The sequence below is a fragment of the Cavia porcellus genome, unplaced genomic scaffold (assembly GCF_034190915.1).
Source record: "Cavia porcellus strain 051 isolate PalLab524CR breed Dunkin Hartley unplaced genomic scaffold, mCavPor4.1 scaffold_16, whole genome shotgun sequence".
Classification (NCBI taxonomy): Eukaryota; Metazoa; Chordata; class Mammalia; order Rodentia; family Caviidae; genus Cavia; species Cavia porcellus.
This window is the reverse complement of record NW_026947499.1, coordinates 36,209,007-36,218,727: the sequence shown is the minus strand read 5'-3', so window position 1 is coordinate 36,218,727 and position 9,721 is coordinate 36,209,007.

The window sequence follows — 9,721 nt, the reverse complement described above, 5'->3', positions numbered from 1 at the left end:
AAAAAGCAGATGTCAACACAAATGATGTAAAAAGACTACTTACAGAAGTAATAGCAGAAAACTTCCCAAACATGGGAAAAGGCATCAGATAAGTGAGGCAAAGAGGATTCCAACTAGCCACAACGAAAATAAATATACACCCAGACATCTAAATCAAGACCCCAGAAATTAAGCACAAGAATAGAATATTAAAAGCTGTTAGAGAAAAGAAACAGATCACTTATAAAAGAAAATCAGAATCACAGCAGACTTCTCCACACAAACCATCAAGTCAAGAAGAGTTTGGAGTGAAGTGTTTCAAATCCTGAAAGAAAACAACTTCCAACCCAGACTGATGTACTCTGAAAAACTATCTTTCAAAATTGATGGAAAAATAAGATACTTCCATGATAAAGAACAATTGAAGGAATTCATGACCACCAGACCAACCCCACAGAGAGTATGAAAGGATATTCTAGCGAGAGATAAAGATGACCATGGTTCCAGGAACAGCAGAGAGGAGGATCATCAAACAAGAAGGCAACTGAATGAAGGGGGAAAGTGGAGGGCCAACAGCAGGAGGATAACATGGCAAAGACAAACCAATGCATGCTAATTGTAACCATTAATGTGAATGGCCTCAATTCGGTCATGAAAAGAAGCACAGGGAGAGTGGATCAAGAAACAAGATCTATTAATATACTGTATACAAGAAACATCTTTAACTCAAAAGGAAATTCATAGACTGAAAATCAAAGGGGCGAAAACAATTGTTTCCACATCACAGGAGACCATAAAAAAGCAAGGGTAACTTGTCCATCAACCACAGATAAGAAACATACGGTATTTTCATACACTGGCAAGCTACTCAGTTATAAAGTAGGATACTCTCAAAGCTCTTATAGGTAAATGGATGCAACTGGAGGTCATGTCCATGGGTGAAACAATTTGAACTCATATGAGTGAACACTAGCATTAAAAAGTAGAAGGAGTTAGTGGGATCCAAAAACACAATAGATATTATAAATAGTGATGGGGAGGAAACACCTAGGAGGAGAATGTAGTAACCAATGTTAATTTCTTATTGTCTTGTCTTGAACTCTTGTAATGTTTTCACAATTTTGTTAGGTTTGATTCTGTTCTGTCTTTTTTTGCTAGATTTTACTGTGCCTAATGGTATAGGCAGCTATTTTGAACATAACAGGATGTATTATGGTAATCATGGTTGGTTTCCTATTATCCTGTTTTGAAATCCTATAATGCTTTTATTTTTTATTTGATTGGTTTTATTGTTTTGTTTTGTTTGACTTTATTACATGTGATGGTATGAACAGAAATTTTGAAGAAAACAAGACACTATAGTAACCATTGTTCATTTCCTGTTATCTGGTTTCAAAGTCCTGTAATGCTTTCATTCTTTTGTTTTAATTGGTTTTAGTCTGTTTTCTATTATTTGATTTCATTGTATATGAGGGTATAGACAGTTATTTTGAAGAGAACAAGAGACATTATGGTAGCCATTGTTGATTTCCTGAAGTCTTGTTTTGAAGTCCCATGATGCTTTCATTTTTTTGGCTGGTTTTATACTATTTTGTTTATTTGATTGTATTATATGTAATGACATGGACAATTTCAAAGAAAACAAGAGACATTATGGTAGCCACTGTCAATGTCCTGTTGTCTTGTGAGGTCCTGCATTGCTTGCTTTGTTCTGTTTTGCTTTGTTTTGTTCTCTTTAAGATAAAAATTTTAAATTTTAAAAACTTCAAAGAACATCATTAGCTCTTTTAATCTAGGGCCAGATGAATAAATATGTATGGAACTATAGTATAAGAAGATACTCATGAGCTTTGAGTGAAAAAGTCAAGCCAGGAGTCAGGTAGTGGTAGACATCTGAACTGTGGACTGTGGTAGACAACCACGCAGTCATTCCCTATCTTCTTCTAAGATTACCTCACTGTTACATTAGGGCCTGTATCTATTGCCTATTGTTGTATTTAAAACTACCACCAATACTTAGTGGCTTAGCACAGCAATAATCTATTTTGATCACAAATCACGTTTGGCAGGGCTTAGCAGTCTGGTTCATCTCTGCTCAATGTAGCCTCAACATGATGAGGGGAAGTGTTACCTTCAGACAGCTCATTCACTTGGATTGCAAATTGCTGCTTGCTGTTGGTTGAGTATGTGGGCTGTAGGCCAAGATACTCTGCGTATGGACTCCTCCAAGGGCTAACTGAATTTCCACAAGAGACAGTCTGTTGTTGAGCGTGTTTTCTCCCCCAGTGCTGAGGTTGGGGATTGAACCTAGAGTCTTTTTTTTTTATTTTAAAGGAAATAAAACAGAACAATAAAATGAGTCAAAACAGTGATAAGAGTAGGAAATCCACAATAGTTACTATATTACGTATTATTATCCTCTAAATAGTTGCTCAGAACTACTGGCTTTAGGCTTGCAAAGTCAATCAAACAATAGAATTCCTCCAAATCAGCAGGTTGCTCACAGTGGGGGGCTGGGTTCTTCTCTCCCCAGCCCACACTCCAGCTGGCTCATAGACAGGGGCTTAGCTTCCTTCCTGGTTCTCCCTGGTCCATGCTCCCGCTGGCTCACGGGAAGGGGTTTAGTTTCCAGAGCACTAAGTTACACTCCCAGCCCTTTTTAACTCTTTTTTAATTTTGAGGCAGGGCCTTGCAGAATCACTAACTTTCCCAGCTGGGCTTGAACTTGCAGCCCTTTGCCTCAATCTGTCAGGATGCTAAGATTACAGGCACAACCCACCACACCTGGCTCAAGTGTCCATGTTATGAAGAAAGAGAAAAGAAAAGGTGAAGGAGGAAGCTCATTGCTTTTTATGACTTATCTTCAGAAGTCACAAAGTGCCATCCGCACCATACTCACAAGTCCAGATTCGAGGGGAATGAACCCAAACTTCTACCCCCGGTGGGAGGACTGGCATCATCTCATTGCAAGAGTTTAAAGTTTAAAGTTTAAAGATATCTTTGTGGTCCTCTTTGGACAGTGCAGTCTTCTAAGGGGCCTGAAATTCTGCCAACTCCTTTACTTCTTTTTTTTCTTGAAGAGAATAAAACCAAATGTGAAAAAACAAAATAGAGTCAATCAAAACAAAAGAATGAACATGGTACATGATTAAAAACAAAATACAAAGAGATCAACAATAGCCACCATAATGCCTCTTGTTATCTTCAAAAGAATTGCCCATATCATCAGGCATAATAAAATCAAACAAAACAGTACAGAGAAAAACCAATAAAAACAAAACAATGGAGATATTATAGGAAACCACAACGGGTATCATAGTGCATCTTACTGTCTTCAAAGTAGTTGCCTATACCATCAGACTTGATACTATCAAACAAAACATAATAGAATAAAATCAGTTAAAACAATGAAAGCAATACAGAGCTTCAAATCAAGCTAATAGGAAATATCCTGCTACCTTTGGAATAGCTGTCTATGCCATCAAATCTAATACAAGTAGACAAACTGAAACAGACTAAAACCAAACTAAACAGAACAATGGAAACAATACGGGTTTCAAATCATGATAATAGATTAACAATGGCCACTGCCTTCCCTTTTTAGACAATTCTTCCCCTTTCACTTTCCCAGGATGTATTGTACGTTTTGGATCCCACTAACTTCTTAGATTTTATATTAGGGAGGTAACCTGCTATTCACCTAAGTAACTCTGAACCTTTTTACCCCGAGCACGATCTCAAGTTGTATCCAATTACCCACAAGAGTCTCAAGGTTATCTTTCTTTATAGCCAAGTAGTTTTCCATTGTATAAAAATGTCACGGCTTTCTAGTCAATCTGCAGCTGATGGGCAAGCCCCCCCCCAACTTTTTTCTGATTCTCTGTCACATAGAGCATTGTTTTCTCATCTATGACTTTCAGTTTATAGATCCCTTTTTGGTTTAAATGTATTTCTTATATAAAGCATATTGATGGACCCTGTCTCCTGATCCACTCTGCCTATGTTTCCTTTTTTTGGTGAATTGAGACATCTATATAAGTAATTATGGCCAACCTTCTCTGCTTCATCTCTGCCATGCTATTTTTCTGCCACTGGTTGCCTATTTTGCTCCTTCATTCCACTGTCTGCCCCTTTCAGTGAGCCCCCTCTGCCACTGTTCCTGAAACCAAGATCTTTTTCCTTTCTCTCTCTGAATGTCCTTCAGAATTTTTTGCAGGGTTAGTTTGGTGGTCATGAATTCCTTCAGTTGTTCTTTGTCATGGAGGCATCTTGTTTCTCCATTAATTTTGAAAGATAGTTTTTCAGGGTACATCAATCTGGGTTGCAAGTTATTTTCTTTCAGGACTTGGAATACTTCATTCCAAGCTCTTCTTGATTTAATGGTTTGTGTTGAGAAATCTATCATGATTCTGATGGGTTTTCCTTTATAGGTGATCTGTTTCTTTTCCCTAACAGCTTTTAATATTCTGTTCTTGTGTTGAATTTCTGGAATTTTGATGGTATTTCTGGGTGTAGAATTATGATTTTGATGGGATTTCTGGGCGTAGATTTATTTTAGTTATAGCTGGCTGGAGTGCTTTATGCATCACTTCTCTGAATACCATTTCCTTTTTCTATGCTTGGGAAGTTTTACTTAATTATTTCTGTAAATAGCCTTTGTATTTCACTTGTGTTTACCTCTACTTCTTCATTCACATTTTTTATTCTTAAGTTATAGTTCCTCTTGTCATCTTCTAGCCTTTTTATTGTTACTTCCTGGTTCCTTGTTATTTTTAAGAGATCTTTCCTTTTGTGATTGCAAGCTGCAAACCTGTCTTCAAGGTCTGATAGTCTATCTTTAGTTTCTTTCAAGTAGTTTTTGGGAGTTTTTAGTTTCCTGGTAATCTCTTTCATGTATTCTAAGTCTTTTTTATATTCTTCATTGAAGGTTTCTCTCATTTTCTTTGCTCCTCTATTGTTCCATCTGTGTCTTCTTAGAGGTGCTTAAGAATTCTTTTATTATGTTTCTCATTTCTTCTTTTACCTGAGATACTATTTCTGTTCTAGTTTCTTTTATGGCCTCTTGAAGTTGTTTCTTTACTTCAGTTGCTGTTGCTTCAGAAACTTCAGGTCTGCAACTCCTCATCTCTTCCACGTTTACAACTCCTGGACCAGTACTGCTTGGGTTGGAGGGCAGAGACTGCCTTTTGCTGCTGCTGCTGCTGCTGCTGCTGCTGCTGCTTCTGCTTCTGCTTCTGCTTCTTCTTCTTCTTCTTCTTCTTCTTCTTCTTCTTCTTCTTCTTCTTCTTCTCCTTCTCCTTCTCCTCCTCCTCCTCCTCCTCCTCCTCCTCCTCCTCCTCCTCCTGTTCCTGGTTTCTTCTGGACAAATGGGTAGTGGGGTCCCAGAATTTCCTGTGTCGGTTACAATTTTTCTGAAGCGAGACTATTTGATTTTTCTAGCCATGCTGGCTAGGGATATCTGATGGTGACCACTGGGTGTGCTGGTGTAGGGCTGAGTGCTTCTTTTCCTGGTGGCTGCTTTCACTCACCAGTGGCTACTAGAGTGCAGGGGCAGGGGCAGGGCAGGCTGCCACCTCCCTCCTGGTTAACAGCAGGGAGCCCTCACCACATATAGTACATGCAGAAGGGCAGAGCTGGTTGGGGATAGCTTTAGGGAAACCTCAGCAATGGTTGTTGGAATGCTTACAATGGCAGGACTCGATCCAAGCAATTTTCACCAGTCTTCTCTGAGCCAGGAATGGCTGAATGAAGCCAGCTGCAGTTCGGGCTCCAGACTTATCCTGCCCAACTACAAAATGGCTCCTGGCCAATCACCCATACCTGCAGGAGGACTGAATCCCCCACACTCATCACCAACCAGTGCAGTTCTCCAGCCAGCCACTGAGTCTCTCCACAGAGGCCTTCGGGCTTTCCAATCATCACCTTCACTATGACTGTGCATCCCCAGGTTTCAACAGCTTTTCTCACATGGTGAGTCCAGCTCCAGGTAAAAGGGCCACCAGCTACCACCTTCTTCTGTTTAAGTTTTTCCTTTTTTGTTATTCTTTCTGTGGGCTTCAATTCTCACTTTAGGTTCTTCCTCGGTTGAGGGGACCCATTTCCTTCCTTTTTGTCTTCCCCATGATGTTATATTCCAGCATCTGGACTGTTTCTCTCAGAGAGGCTATTTACTCTGCTGCTTACCTTCCACCATCTTCCTGGACTCCTCCAATTCCTTTACTTCTAACCTTCTTTATCAATTTATTTTAATGATTCTTGCAAATAGCTGTGGTAGGTCAGTTTCAAAAATAGCACAAAATCTGTACTCTGTCTTGCATTTGTACCATGAACAAGGTACTTTTACATCTCTTCCCATCAAAAGATCATGTCTATTTTCCACCCCTTGAATCTGGGATGGCCTTGTTCCTTTTTTGACTGATGGAGTGGAGGAAAAGTCATGATAACACAGGAACTGCTAGAGGATTGTGTACATCTGCTGTATTAGACCTCCTGTATCTGCCAGGAGAAGAAGCCCACAAACCTGCTAGAAATTAGAAACAAAAAGGACACCATCCAAAACTCATAAGATCCCTCTCAAGATCAGCAAAGCTGTCCACTCAACCAATAGCTGACCACAGGTGGATGAATGACCCCAAACAAGGTTATAAGACTCATCCAGCCAACCAAATATTCATGTTTATATTTTAAGGTGCTTAGTTTTGGGATGATCTGTTTTGGTTTCAGCTAACTGATACAGACACACGACCACTGAATTTTGCTTTTTTAAAAAACCCAAATGACAGTCACTGTCTTTTAATGAAAAATGATACAACCCATTTATATTTAGTGTGACATATTTGGTTTGGGCCTTTTGTTTCTTGTGTATGTGTTTAAAGATAGTAAAATACAACAAAACAAGACAGAATAAAGCCAATCAAGACAATGCGGTGAAACTGGTACAGAACTGCAGATACCAGGATAATCATAATAGCTAACATAGTATATTTTGTTGTTTTCACAATAGTTGTCCATTCACTCAGGTATAGCAAAATCAAACTAAAAACCAAACACTATAAAACCAATCAAACAGAATATTAAATAGAGCAAAACAATTAATCAGAACAAAGCAAAACAGTAAAAACAATATTAACCTTCAAAGGCAAGATAGAAGGAAATCTCCCATATTTACTGTATTGCATATGGTCATCCTCCCAATTTGGCCTTTTGATGTGCCTTCATGCTTGTTACTGATTTTCCTTTATTTCATTTTTTTATTTTAAATGAAAAAGTATAATCCATTTATATTTAGTGTAACATATTTGATTTGGGCCTTTTGATGTACCTTCATGTTTATTATTTCCTTTTATTTTATTTTTCCCTAGTTGGATTATTACTTATTTCCTGTTATAGTCTATATCTAGAATGTCTCTTAAATGTTCATGTGTTAAAGGTTTGGTATACAGCATTTGATGTTAACGAGAAGTGGCAGAAATTTTAGGAAGAACAGTTGGAGGAAGTAAGCATGCCCTCAAAGGACCTATCTAGTCCCCAGCACCTTCCTCTCTGGCCCTCTCTCTGCTTCTCAACCACTATGAGGTGAGAAATTCTGCTCCACCATAATACTCTCCTCACCATGGGCCTAGAAACAATGGAGCTAAGCAACCATAGACTAGAACCTCTGAAATCCTGAATCAAAATAAACTTTTCCTTCTTTAAGTCATTTATCTCTGATATTTTGCCAAGCAACTGAAAGCCAACTAACATTTCTCTTTTTCTTTTTTTTATAAAGGATTTTATTTAAAGAGAGAAAAAAAGCAAAACAGAAAAAAGGGTAGAAGTAATACAGAATTTCAAAAAACAGTAAGAAATCACTAGTTGATAGATTACATGTTGTTATCTTAGAAGTTGCTGTTCAAGTTACAAAATTAAAGAGTACAAAGTGGACATTTAAACAGTGAGACTGCAAACAGTTCTGTTCAATGATCCAACAAAACTTAGTAATATGGTTACCTATTTTACACACTTAAACATACATGCAGTTATATCCTTTAGTGCACTTTCTTTTCCTCTCTTTTTTATAATAACAGTTACACATTTTAGGTTTTATTACTCCTACAGTTCTTACTACTTTGTTTGAAGAGAATAAAACCAAATGTGACAAAACAAAGTGGAGTCAGTTAAAACAAGAATAGACATAGTATATGATGTAAAAACAAAATACAAGGTGATCAACAATGGCTACTATAATGCCTCTTGCTATCTTCAAAAGAATTTCCCATATCTTAAAGAGGGTAAGATTAAACAGAACAAAACAGATCATAAGGAAACAATTTTAAGAAACACTGATTTCAAAGCAAGTCTACTGGAGATCTTCACTGTCTGTCTTATTGTTTCTAGTTTTCTTCCAAATAGTTGTCCCCATCTTCACACACAGTGAATACGTACTGAACATTATAGAACTAATCTGATCATAACAAGGTAAAGAAGGCTTCTTAGGTCTTCAAGACCTGACATTGGGGAAGTCAATAGTGACTGCCATAATGTCCCTCATTCTCTTCATTGTAGCTGTCCTTATCTTTACATACACTGAAATTGAACGTAAGAGACAAGACTAATATCACTCTGAACAGTGAATAATAGTTTTGCTAGATTTTATATCTTTATGTTACAGAATTAGCACTGGGTTTCTCAGTGTCTCTTCTTCTTCAGAGTATCTGTTCATTACATCGTGCATTAATCTGTTCCTGTAAACTGTTTAGAACTTCTCCCCATGTGTGAATCTCTACATGTATATCTATGCTTTCTGTATTATAGGGAAAAACAGATCATAACAAGACAAAAAAAATTCGTAGAAAAATATGAAATGAAGAAGACATATAAAACCACATTATTAGGTGATTTACAGTAGTTACTATGCTTTCTCTTGTTATTTTCAATAGAGTTGTCCACATCATCAGACATATAATAACTGAACATAGCATTACATAGCTATTTTAATAAAAACACAACTTTGGAGACATTGTAGGACTTCAAAAGCAGATAATAATCAAACCAGAATGGGTATGTTATTACATCTTGTCATCTTCACAGTGGTTGCCTCTACACTTAGACTCAATATTATCAAGCATACCAAATTTGAATAAGATCAGTCAAGGCAAAACAGCAGTTTAACAAACCAGCTTCAAATAAGATCAGTCATAGTAAAACAATGTAAGTAATACAGGGCTTCAGTTTAAGTTAATAGGAAATTAAGGATAGTTACCGTGGTATAGCCTACTATTTTGGGGATAGCTGTCTGTGCCCTCAAATCTAGTATGAGTAGACTGACCTGAACAAAATAAAATCAAACTAAACAGAGCAGTAAGATTACTGTGACTTTTAAATCCTTTTTTTTAAATTTTATTTAAGGAGGAAAAAAAAGCAGAGAAAGGGTACGAGTTATACAGATTTACAGAAAAAAATAAACAGTAGGAAATCACTAGTTAATGGACTACATATTGTCATCTTAGAAATAATTGTTCAAGTCACAAAATTAAAGCTTGTAAAGTGGACATTCCAACAGTGAGACTGCAAACAGTTCTGTTCAATGATCCAACAAAACTCAGTGATATCATTATATATCTTATACACTTAAATATACATGCAATTATATCATTTAGAGCACTTTCTTTTCCAATCTTTTGTACAATGACAATTACACATTTTGGGTTTTGTTGCTCCCACAGTTCTTATTACTTTTTTGGAAGGGAGTAGAACCAAATGT